The 12,307-nt window shown below is 42.1% G+C and overlaps 1 long non-coding RNA gene across 4 annotated transcripts in view; it reads right to left on the bottom strand.

The window, feature by feature from the left end:
* The window catches only part of LOC111092486, a 491,589-nt gene that overhangs the window by 26,849 nt on the left and 452,433 nt on the right, over positions 1 to 12,307 (bottom strand). The window lies entirely within an intron of this gene.

The raw sequence follows: 12,307 nt of genomic DNA, 5'->3' as shown, positions 1-12,307 counted from the left end.
AACAATGAGAAGATTAGACTGTAAGATCCTCTAGGAGAAACAACACTGCTTTACTTTATTTTCGGCATCTGTAAAGGCCCTGTAGAAAAGCCCGGCTCTCCTGATTTCCAGCTCTGGGCTCTTCTTGTTGTGTCAGGTCTACTGGTCAGCACCATGGTCATGTCTGGAGAGAAGCAGGATGACAAGTTGAGTATAAAATATAAATGTTTGTGAAAGGTATGAGGAGAAGCTTGGAGGTTTCAGCAGATGATGGTGAGCATTTTCATGGGTAGATGACAAATGTCTGAACTCTATGGAAAAAATAGGGAATTCTACAGCAGAAAATGTGGATCTGAGTTCTCTTTCACTTCCTGTTATCAAGATTGTGAGTGTATCCCTTACCCTTTCTAAGGTGAGTTTTACTCATCAGTTAAATAAAAATAATACTTCTTTGTCTTCCAGTCTTACCTGGCATTTGAAAAGGTCAAAAAAAAAAAAGTGAGAGAGATTTGTAAACAGCGTAGAATGTGAAACAAATCCATTTATTCAGCAAACATTACTTGGCCAAGATGAACTAAGCAGTTGTCAACTCTTAAAAATCAAATAATCATTGGTATGTGTGCCTGTATACAAGGGAAAGCATAACTGGTGAGGTCTGGGGATCAAAGGGAATTGGTAAAGGACACCAGAAAAGTCGTTTTCGCAATAAAATATATCTTTATGCCATGCCAGCTATGTTAAATTCATCTTAGATTTGGTATCACAAGCCAAGTGTAGGAGTTGGGTGGAGGGTTGGGAGGGCTTCTACTGGAAGCAGAGCATTCTATAGAGTATTGGGTAGGCCGTCCCATTAACTCAGATAAAACACTGAGATTGCAGCTCCTATGCTTCTGGTCTATTTTTAAAAATATCTTTTCTCATGATCACTTTCTAGGAAGACTAGTAGGGAGACAAACTGAAGGTGAGATTGAAAAAAATCCCTTGTTTTCCAAGGAAAACAAGATGGCCTGATGGTTTTCATGTATCCATAATTATTCTCAGTTCAACTATGAAATACAGATAAATTTAAGTTGTCTCAGAAATGTGACCACTCTCACAGCAATATACAAGTGTGTAGGGTCATTCCAAACTCCCATCTGTTCACTGACAAGACTGGTCTAATAGGCCCCTCTCTAAACACATCCAAGGAATCCATGGGGACACACTAATTTGTGCCTAAATCAGACTTTGCCATTTCCTTCAAATGCTGGCCAGCCAAACCAGTGCGCTGCAGTCTCTGAAGTTAAAACTCTATTTTTATAACTGTATTACTGTGACAATACTTCCACAGAGCAAAATCAGTGGTGCCCAATGTGCTGAAACTGAAAGATGGTGGCTATGCCTTAGGGCTGGAGTTCTTGCCACTGCTCTCGCAATGTGTGATGGAGACACTCCAGTTCTAAGCTTAGTGTGGTGCTGGGGCAGGGTACCCAGGAGGGATGTTTGGATCCCAATACGTCATGGTGTTTAGTGCTATGCATCTTCAGTGGGCACACCTACCTTTCTTTCAGGTGAGCAAGTACAACATAAGGATGCCTAGGTCAAGATGACTTATGGTGTCCTTTATCATTAACCTGGAACCTTCCCTCTCCTGCAGTGGTGCTCAGGCTCATTTCCGGTTTGGGCTCACATTTTAAAATGTTCTTCCATTGTTAAGGCCACCTCCATCTACCTAACACATCTGATGCCTGACTCCCAACAGTGAACAGGCTTCAATTCCAAGATGCTCCTCAGGCCCCATGTAAACCAGTGGATTAAAACAGAGTTGTGGGAGATGGCTGTTGCCTTTCTCCACTCACCAGGAGGAGGCAAGCCTGCCTCCAGCTTGGCCAACACCCCTGTTAACTATCCTCAAGCCTCTCCAGCTTTCATTTTGTCTCTTGAACGCAGTGAGCTCTTTTTTTGCTTCAGGGACTTTGCACCTGCTTTCCCTCTTCTGAGGGCTCTCTTTCTGTTGACTGCTCTTTTATGGAATTGCAGCTTCAGTGTCACCTCCCCAGAGAGGCATTTTCTCAGTCACTAGCACATGGCCATTTATTTTCTCCATAGCACTTTCACAATCTGCATTTATCTTGTTTATCTACTTGGTTTATGGAAGAGCCATGAAAGCAGGGGCCTCACCTGCTTCCCTGTTGCATCCCTAGGGCCTGGCATAATGAATAGCAGAATAATCAATGGCAACACTTAACTCTGGTGGCGCACTTACTACTCACGGGGTACTGTGCTCAGGGCTTTTATGTGTACTAACCCATTGTTGATCTTAACTACAAGCCTAGGTAGTTGAGTACTCTGATGCACTCCCTTTCTATAATAAAATAAAGGACATCGAGATTAGGTAAGGCAGTGGCTTGTCCAAGAGCAGAGCTACTGGGTACTGGTGGAGGGATGCAAACTTGGGCAATCTGACTCCAGGGTTCAGCCACTGAACAACAACGCAATATGGCCTCCTAAATTACTATAGTTTTTGGTCATTTTGTCCCATTCTGGGGATAAGGCAAAAGAACAGCATCCTCTGCTCATGCTCACACCAAGAACACACTCGGAAGGTGTGTCCACAGGACACTGGTTCTGGTGGGAAACAGACAAAGGCAACTAAATATCTCAGGGGTACCTGCCCTGCCAGACATAAAAACTTAGTATTTTTAAACATATACAATTATGATAATAGCACCCAAAGAGGTATGTGATAATGGAACCAAGCAGGGAGGAGAAAATAGATCCAAGTACTCACAGGAACTTACTATATGGCAACGATGACATTTTAATTCATGGCAAAAGTAACAATGAATACGCTGAAATATCTCGAAGGAAAAAAATGGGATAACTACAACATACAACATATAAAAATCAGACTATGTGTCTAAATTTAAAAAATAAAATAATAAAGGGGTGCCTGAGTGGCTCAGTTAGTTAAGCATCTGACTCTTGATTTCAGCTCAGGTCTTGATCTCAGGGTGGTGAGTTCAAGCCCTGCACTGGCCTCCACACTGGGTGTGGAGCCTACGTAAAAGTAAATAAATAAATAAGCATTAAAATATTACCAGAAAATTTGGGAGATTATACTTATGTAGTGTTGAGTTGGAAACAGCTTTTTAAAAGATTTTCTTTATTTATCCATGAGAGACACACAGAGAGAGGCAGAGACACAGGCAGAAGGAGAAGCAGGATCCCCAAGGGGAGCTTGATGCAGAACTCGATCCCAAGACCCAGGGATCACACCCTGAGCCAAAGGCAGACGCTCAACCACTGAGCCACCCAGGCATCCCAACCTTTGAAGAGATAAAAATGCTGTTTCAGTAAGAGAAGTCCTTACCTGGACACATAAAATTTTAAAATACCTTGTAGGCAAAGGCAGAAGCAAATGTTAAAATACACTGGGAAATGTCTTTGTTATATGGTTACCTCAAGATCTCTAATAAACAAAAGTATTTGTGAAATAGTATCTTCATTTCCCTAAAATACCAAAAAGTCTCCTAAAATTAAGACCAGCACTCTGTAGATCTGAAGGACAGGTTCCACATAGAGGGAAATGTACCCAACTGACAGACGGGTTCTGACCTTGTTAGCAGTCAGGGAGATGCCAATTGAAGAAGTGAAATACCATTTCCCTCCTGCCACGTGGCCAAAACATTTTAGGGCTGGTGAAGATCTACAAGAGGGGCGATGTTCCTCCACTGCTGAAAGGGACCTTAGGTGGGCTCTGTTGGGTGCTCACAAAGATATCCAGGCCTTTGTTAGAGGAATGAGCAGGAGGGAAGGGTACACCTGAGGAGAGGAGATGAAAGGCAATATAACTAGTAGGCAGATGGAAATATTTTGAAGATAGAAATATGGATTTAATGCTCACTTAGGCAAAGCCTTCAGGCAGAGAACAGAAGGGACTAAAGATGCATCCATGAGAGTCATGAACACGTAATGGACCCACAGAAGAATAACCAGGAAGGAGACTGGCCCACATAATTAATGTTCATCCATTCCAGAGGTCATTTTAATTGATTCTTCACACTTATGGATTATCGAGTTATAGGAAGTAAACCTATCCTGGGAGATGGTCTTCTGTCCCCCCCCCCTTTCCTCTCTGCGCCTACATGAGCCCTAATCCCTTCATCACCACAGCCCTATGTTAGGACAAGAATGCTGAAGTCCACATCCGGCTGTACATCCTGGCTCACCACTTACTAGATACACAACCGGGGGCAATGAGCTGAACCTCCCTGTCTTTCACAGGACTATTAGGAGAAATACATGGGTTAACACATGCAGGACCACTTAGTACCCCCAGTAACTATGAGCCAGTAATGTTAGTATTTGTGAGTCTTCATGCTACTAATTTTCAAATACTAAGACATTCGGCTTTATTGAATTTCACAAAAGGCCTTTAAGGTCGGTACTATCAGGATTCCCTTTTACAGAAGAGGAGGCTGGAGCTTAGAAGGGGTTTAAGAACCTGGCCAGACATCCAGTATGGGATGCAGCTGAGATCAGGCCCCATCCATGGACTATTCAGGCCACGCTCTCAGCTTTCCATTGCTCTGCCTCTCCTCACCTTCTGAAGATGCCCATGTTAGCATATACCAAGATCGTGATAAGATCCTATACATTTTTTTTTTCAAAAATTACTCCTATAGGGGTGTCTGAGTGGCTCAGTCGGTTAAGAGTCCGACTCGATTCCAGCTCAGGTCAGGATCATAGGGTCCTGGGATGGAGGCCGGCATCAAGCTCCATGCTCAGTGGGGAGTCTGCTTGAGGATGGTCTCTGCCTCTCCCTCTCCCCCTACTCCGCTCCAAAATAAATAACTACATCTTTTTTTTTAAGTTACCTCTATATTCATTTTGCCTGTAAACAACAACAAAACTCCCACCTACTATTTTCCCCTCTTTCCAGCATGATATCTTACTTCGAGGGAGGATGTCCCATGTCATCAAAGGCATTAAAAGGTGTTTCAGCCCTAGTCTTTAAGAGTTGTGTACATGGGATGCCTGGGTGGCTCAGCATTGAGTGTCTGCCTTCTGCTCAGGTCATGATCCCGGGGTCCTAGGATCAAGTCCCACATTGGGCTCCCCGTAGGGAGCCTGCTTCTCCCTCTGCCTCTGTCTGTGTCCCTCATGAATAAATAAATTACAAAATATATTAAAAAAATACTTGTGTGCATATATTCTCCTAGAACCACTGGGTCACTCACTGGTAGAAGGAAGATGGTCCTGCCTGTGCTCTCTTGCCTGTCCTCCAGTGTACAGAAGGTTGCCAGGGGCTTTTCTCCTCCACGTGACTAAGCCTTCTTTCTCCTCTATGGGTGGTGCCTTTTCTGACACGAAAAATAATTTCTTTTTCTCATTCTAAGGATGTGCATGCTCTGCATGCTGCAGTTCTCTGTGCCTGCCTGGCACACTGACACCATCTCCCTCTTGATGCCTCGGTCTTCCTCCCCACGTGACCGGGCAGCAGCCTGCCCAGACTTCAAAGGGGCTGGGGAAAGATGGGTCGTGCTCTTTTTCTCCTGTGGTGCATGACTGCCTTTCATCGGCAAGCAGTTCCTCCGACGCGGTCTCCTGGGGCCCCGTCGCTGCACTTGCCTGGAGCTGCCCTGGTTACTTGGTCTGGGCTCGTGTACAGCACTAATTCAATTTACAATGCACTTACATAACTGTTCCCAATCTCCAGTTGACCTTGATGTCAAGCAGCGGTCAAGTTGTACCAGCACAGAGAAAGGAGGAGGAATCTCTGGTCGGCCCTTGAGAACATTTTAGCTGGGGTTCTGGAATGGAATGTGGCACAGAAAGGCCAAACCAGACCAGTACATTCTTTGAAAGGGTGAAAAGCAAGGGTTGTTAATTTCTGTGAGATGGATGCTGTTGACTTTCGATCCTTTGTCACTCAGGATTATGTTAAGTGTCCTCTGACCAAAGATAAGGGGGCTGCCTTCTTTCCCATGGATTGCTGTAAGTAAATGAGCCTTCTGGCCTCATGGGAAGTGATCCTAGGAGTGTCCTCAGCTTGGAAACCTCTCAAGGGCAGACTTTCCGTGCATTCTTTTCCAGGGAGTCCTGGTTCTACTCAGTTCTAAATAGTGACAAGAACAGCTTCTGGTCTTAAGAAAGCCAGAAGCCTGAGCGAGTTAGTCAAAATTTCAGAAATTCAGTAGTGTGAAAGCTCTCTGAGAGCAGGGATTATGTCTATTTATTCTCCATTGTATCCTTATGCCATGAAAATTGTCTGGCACAGAGTAGGTGCCGAGAAAATGTTTGCTTTGTGATGCATAACATGACGTATGATATGATTTATGGATAGTGACAACTGATCTTATTCTAGTTAATCTGCCCGAGGCTCTCATACCAGAAGTTTTCAGAACTCCATGTTACATATTTATTCACATACATGTCTGTGTGAATGTAATGTTAGATAAATGTCCTACAAAGGCATACACATGCTGCAACTCTATGTCAGGAATTCATGAGCATTCGCTGGTTGCTCATCCATGATCAGTATATTGGCTAGACAGGAAAGTTTTGCCCTAAACAGAGTCCATCCACACCAATCTGACTGTCTGTGCTGGCAGGTCTGGCTTCATCTGTGTGCGATTCGTGCAGACACACAGAGCCCCTTCCTGAGAATGCCTCAGGCTTAGTTCAGTGCTCTGCTGTCACTATCCCGGAATTCTTAATGATAAATTTGAACGGGGAAGGCCCCCCTTCACTTTGCACTGGACCCCACAAGCTATATAGCTGATCCTGTCAAGAGTTTGCAGAGAGGGATCCCTGGGTGGCGCAGCGGTTTGGCGCCTGCCTTTGGCCCAGGGCGCGATCCTGGAGACCCGGGATCGAATCCCACATCAGGCTCCCAGTGCATGGAGCCTGCTTCTCCCTCTGCCTATGTCTCTGCCTCTCTCTCTCTCTCTCTCTGTGACTATCATAAATAAATTTAAAAAAATTAAAAAAAAAAAAAAAAAAGAGTTTGCAGAGAGCCAGCGCTGTGACACAGCATGTAATGTCACCTATGTGTGTCAACAGCCCTTGGGGAGAAAAATGGCTCCTCAATGAATGAGCCAACCACGAGGATAATATACATATCAAGAAAGGAAAAATCTACTATTTATGGAATGAGAGATACTAACTGATTAACCTCACTGATGACACACGCATGATCCATACATGCTTTGCAAAAGGTAATCAGGGATATAACCAATAAATTCACTGGTGGTTCTTCTCTGCTATGTATGAACCATGTATTTCTACTCCAGCTATCTACAGCTACCAAAGTTCCACCAGTTTTTCTGGGCCTTATAAATATTCTTAAATCCTCTATACTGCCTATCTAAATATTTTCTTGTAACATAAACCTCTCCACTGCTATCTCTATGGCTTTGTATCACATTTTAGAAATTGATCAAAATCAATTTGGGACTTTAATATATGCTATCTAGTGCTTAAAAAAAAAAAAAAGAAAGAAGTGTTTTCATATCAGACTATGTCCATAATCTGGCTTCCCAGGAAGCACAGATAGGGCAACATATGTAATGCTAATTTTTCTAAAAACACATAGCCTGGGACTATGCTCATAGAGCTAGTAAGTAAATATCTAATGAATTAAAATAAACTATGTAGCAATTAGGAAATTTCCTGGGTACTGCACATTTACATAGGCATTAATAACTTTTACATATCTTTTTAAAGTAGAAGTTAAACTTTCTATTGAGTTGTTTTGGCTCAAAAAAATTGTTTAAGTTGCCATGATATTAGACAGTAGCCTCCACATGCTGCTTGCATAAAATGAATTCAAGGCTCTCTGTATTTCCAAACTAGAGAGCTGAAAAAATTTTAAGAAACATCAAGCCTTTGAAACAAATGGTGATGGTCTTTGGGTAGATTTAATTTTCCTGAGGTCTCAATTTGAAAGCACACCAACTGCTCAGACCTTGTGTTGCTGAGCCACTTAACATCCACTTGCATCTCATAAAGTTTCCTGTGTTTATAATTACAAAGGATATTTCACGACGGCTTGAATATTTACTTATTAAAATGTCAAGTCACTCAGCACATTGGCTGATCAGAGCAGGCTGATTCTCACGCACATCTTGATGCAAAGCAATGAAACTGTTGCTTTAAGTTGAGCTGGGGCTAGATCCTCACAGCCAGAGAGTTCTTAATTGCTTTATTCTCTAGATAGGGATTTTTCGGAAGTATATTTATTTTGCAGTAGAGAAAAAAGTTTTAAAACTTTGCTTTCACTTCACCCTGAGAATAAGAAATAAGCAGATGGAAAATAACGAGTTTCTTCAATGCTGTCTTGGCGGGAGAAATATTTTTTTTAGACTCCACATTTTTCTACATATTCCAGCAACACCAAAATCCTGCTTTTCATTAGTTTGACTCTCGTTAACTACACTTAAATCCTCACTGGGTAGAGGGGATCACAGATGGGGTGCTATCCTATCATGGTGCCCAGATAGCGAAAACGTTCTCAAACTTTGACATTGATAGAGAAGCTAATGTTTAAATTCGCAACACCACATACTTCTCAATGAAAGGAGTCTTCACATACCCTCCTCTTTTCTAAAGAGGCTCAAATCTTTTGTGTCTTCATTAAAAAACAATAACAAACTCCCCAAACACTAAAAGAATGCAATGAAATAATGACTTACCACATATAAATGGGCTAAGTTAGAATAAACAATCTTTGAAGGGAATCAACCAAAAGGGTTTAAATAGCTATTAATTTACTCATGAAAATAACATAAGCCACATATCCAGGCCGAACAAATTGGGAGGATCACGCTGGCATGAAGATGGGAGATGGCTAAAAAATACCTACATCTCCAGTCATTCTCTAAAAGGTCTGCTTTTCATATAAATCATTGCTTTGGGGGAGATTCAATCTATCTTTTGCCACAGGCAGATGACTCTCTTAGTTTCAAACTTTCCAAATTCAGTTAACACGAGTGTCTTCTCTCCTGTCGTCCAGCTTTGCCCGATTTTAAAAACACAGCTTCTCCATAAACGTTCATCTACATTCAAAACACACTTTCAAGACATCTACATTCCCACAATAATGAATTATTACAGTCGACTCTTGAACAACACAGGTTTGAGCTGTGCCGGTCCATTTATATGTGGATTTTTTTTTTTTTTTATCAATTTGCTGTGGTTCTGAAACTATATTTCCTCTCCCTTATTATTCTCTTAATAACGTTTGCTTTTCTCTACCTTACTTCATCGTAAGAATACAACATGGAATACATATATAAAATATGTGTTAATTGACTGTAGGTGTTATTGAAAATGCTTCTGAAGGTCAACAGTAGGCTATGAGTAGTTAAGTTTTGGGGGGAGTTAAAAGTTTTGGTTGAATAGTGGGTGGGAGTTCATGCCCCTAATCGCCACATCGTGAAAGAGTCAACTATACTTGATTAGGCACTCATTCTAAGAAGGAAGGGGAAAAAACACATGAGGAGCTTGAAGGCATTGGTTAATGCAGGTGATCCACTAGGATGCTAGGATTAAGTGATTCTCAGACCTAAAACCTTGAATGTATCCTTCCTTTCAAGGAAGTTAGAAAGGCTGAAGGGAGTTAGCTAGGAGGGTGTCATGGAGAAGTAGCAGACAGACTCCACAGAGTGCGTAGTGGTACAAATCCAGTATGCAACCCTGACTTCCTGCTAAGCAAGTGTTTCTAACCAACTGTGGAAAGGGCTGCTAACTTATCCTGTGAACTAGTATACATTTTCAGACACTGGTGCCATCATAGATAAATACAAATTGATGCTAACATTCCAAGATTTGGGGACATTAAATTGATTCTTAAAAGACCTTAAGTGAGAGTTCATGAAATTCTCAGGACACAATTTTAATTCATTTTAATTAGAAGGTTCTATCACCTGTTGTGTGGGGTGAAGTGGAGAAGTCAAGACAGTATCAAAAAGCCAAACTTGGGACGCCTGGATGGCTCAGCAGTTGAGTGTCTGCCTTCAGCTCAGGGCGTGATCCCGGACTCCCAGGATTGAGTCCTACATCGGGCTCCCTGCATGGAGCCTGCTTCTCCTTCTGCCTGTATCTCTGCTTATCTCTCTTTCTCTCTCTGTCTCTCATGAATAAATAAATAAAATATTAAAAAAAAAGAAAAGTCAAACTAAAGTAAGTTGAGTTATGACATTAAATAGAATGTAAACTACTTGCCAAGTATTCACTATTTCCAAAACCTTCATCTCTGACTATAATTGTAATGGACTCCCTGGCCCTATGGAGGCTTGGGCAGTCACTTTCGGTCCAACCTGGCCTGAGTCCCAAGAGAGCCCAGGCAACCTAGGGTTTGTTCAAAAATGAAAACCGAGGGGATCCCTGGGTGGCGCAGCGGTTTGGTGCCTGCCTTTGGCCCAGGGCGCGATCCTGGAGGCCTGGGATCGAGTCCCACGTCGGGCTCCCAGCATGGAGCCTGCTTCTCCCTCTGCCCTGTGTCTCTGCCTCTTTCTCTCTCTCTCTCTCTCTGTGACTATCATAAATAAATAAAAATTTAAAAAAAAAGAAAACCAGAGTTAGATTTGTGTTGTCATTGAGATTATTTATAGATCTAAGTGAATACCTACTTATATTCCTATCATACATGCATCATTATAAAAAGAATGAACTCAAGAACAGCCAGATGGAAGAAATGCAGGAGGCAAAGTATGTGGAAAGGGTTGCAGAGCTTCCATGCCATTCTGGGTGTGCCACTCTCCCAGCAACCCACGAGCTCTCCTAACCCCAACCTTCTGGGTTTTTATGAAAGCTTCATTACATAGGCCTGGATGGTTACATTTCTGGCCATTATTTGATTGATTCAACCTTCAACCTTCCTCCTGTCCCCAGAGGTTGAGGGGCAGGCTTTAAAGCTCCAACTTTCTCACCATGGTTAGTTCCCCTATCCATCAGCCCCATCCTTGGGGGCTTCCCAAGTCACCTCTTCAACACAAACTCAAATGTGGTAGAGGGGCTTGTTATGAGTAGTAAGACATTCCTTTCACCTTTATCTCCTGCAGCTATTTCAGGAACCAAGAGACCAAATATTATAAACAAAAGATGCTCCCATTGCTCTTCTTAAAAATTTCCTTCCAGTTTTATTGAGATATCATTGACATATAACATTGTACTAATTTAAGGTGTATGACATAATGATTCAAACTATATATATAGTTTATATATGAGTGTGTGTGTGTGTATACATACATGGTGTAGTGAAGTGATTACTACAATAAATTTCGTTAACACCGATCACGTCATATAGTTACAAACTTTTTCTCTTGTGATGAGAACTTTTAAGATCTACTCTCTTGCCAACTTTCAAAGACACAATAGTGTATTGTTACTAGTTAGGCAAGCCCAAGGGTTTTAGGAGCTTGTACCAGAAATGGGATGAAGACCAAATATACAGTTCTTATTATAAATTATAATACCACAATATTATATTATTATATTATCATGTTATATATTTAATCCTATTTTAGAGAAAAGGCTAGATTTGTTATTCATGCTAAAGAAAATCTCTAAAGACAAACTGATAAAAAGCACAAATGTGTGGGAATAGTTTATAATACTTGTAGAAATATTCGTGCAACTGAATTGGACTGGTAAGTAGAAAGCATCCCAGGGATAATGGTAGAGAGGATGTATAACACCTCTGGGGAAGGGTGGGGAATGGTTATGGCATATGCAGTGTCTAATGAGCTCTGCCTGACTTGGGCAGGGAACTTCTTTCTACTGAGCAAGTGACAAGCCAGGTTACAGAAGGGAGGAGGAGAGGAGGTGTGTTTCACATGATAGTTTCTGAAGGTCAGAATGAAGAGACCACCCCTCTATAATGTTGAGACAATCCTTCCTTCTGCAAGATATTCTTCACATCTTGGCATTATTTCACAGGTTAATTTTAAAATTCTTTCCTGTTGAGATCTATGTTGGCAAGTACTGGCATATCCTGAATGACATCACTTTTAAGGAAAATGAAATTCTTTACAGAGCTCTTATGGGTATTTTCACCCCTAGAATAAGAAAATTGTGATTTATGGTAGAAAAAAAAAAAGGAAGGGCTGGGGGGAAAGGACATCTGTGACCTGTATCTCACACCAAGGCAAATCATTTAACTTATGTTTTTAAAAGAAAGAAGGGGATCCCTGGGTGGCTCAGCTGTTTCGCGCCTGCCTTTGGCCCAGGGCACGATCCTGGAGTCCCGGGATCGAGTCCCGCGTTGGGCTCCTGGCATGGAGCCTGCTTCTCCCTCTGCCTGTGTCTCTGCCTCTCTTTCTCTCTCTCTCTCTCTCTCTCT

Source organism: Canis lupus, chromosome 2 (genome assembly GCF_011100685.1).
Source record: "Canis lupus familiaris isolate Mischka breed German Shepherd chromosome 2, alternate assembly UU_Cfam_GSD_1.0, whole genome shotgun sequence".
In the NCBI taxonomy this organism is placed as follows: Eukaryota; Metazoa; Chordata; class Mammalia; order Carnivora; family Canidae; genus Canis; species Canis lupus.
Note: the sequence above shows the minus strand (reverse complement) of the source record. Positions and strands in the feature narration are given on the sequence as shown.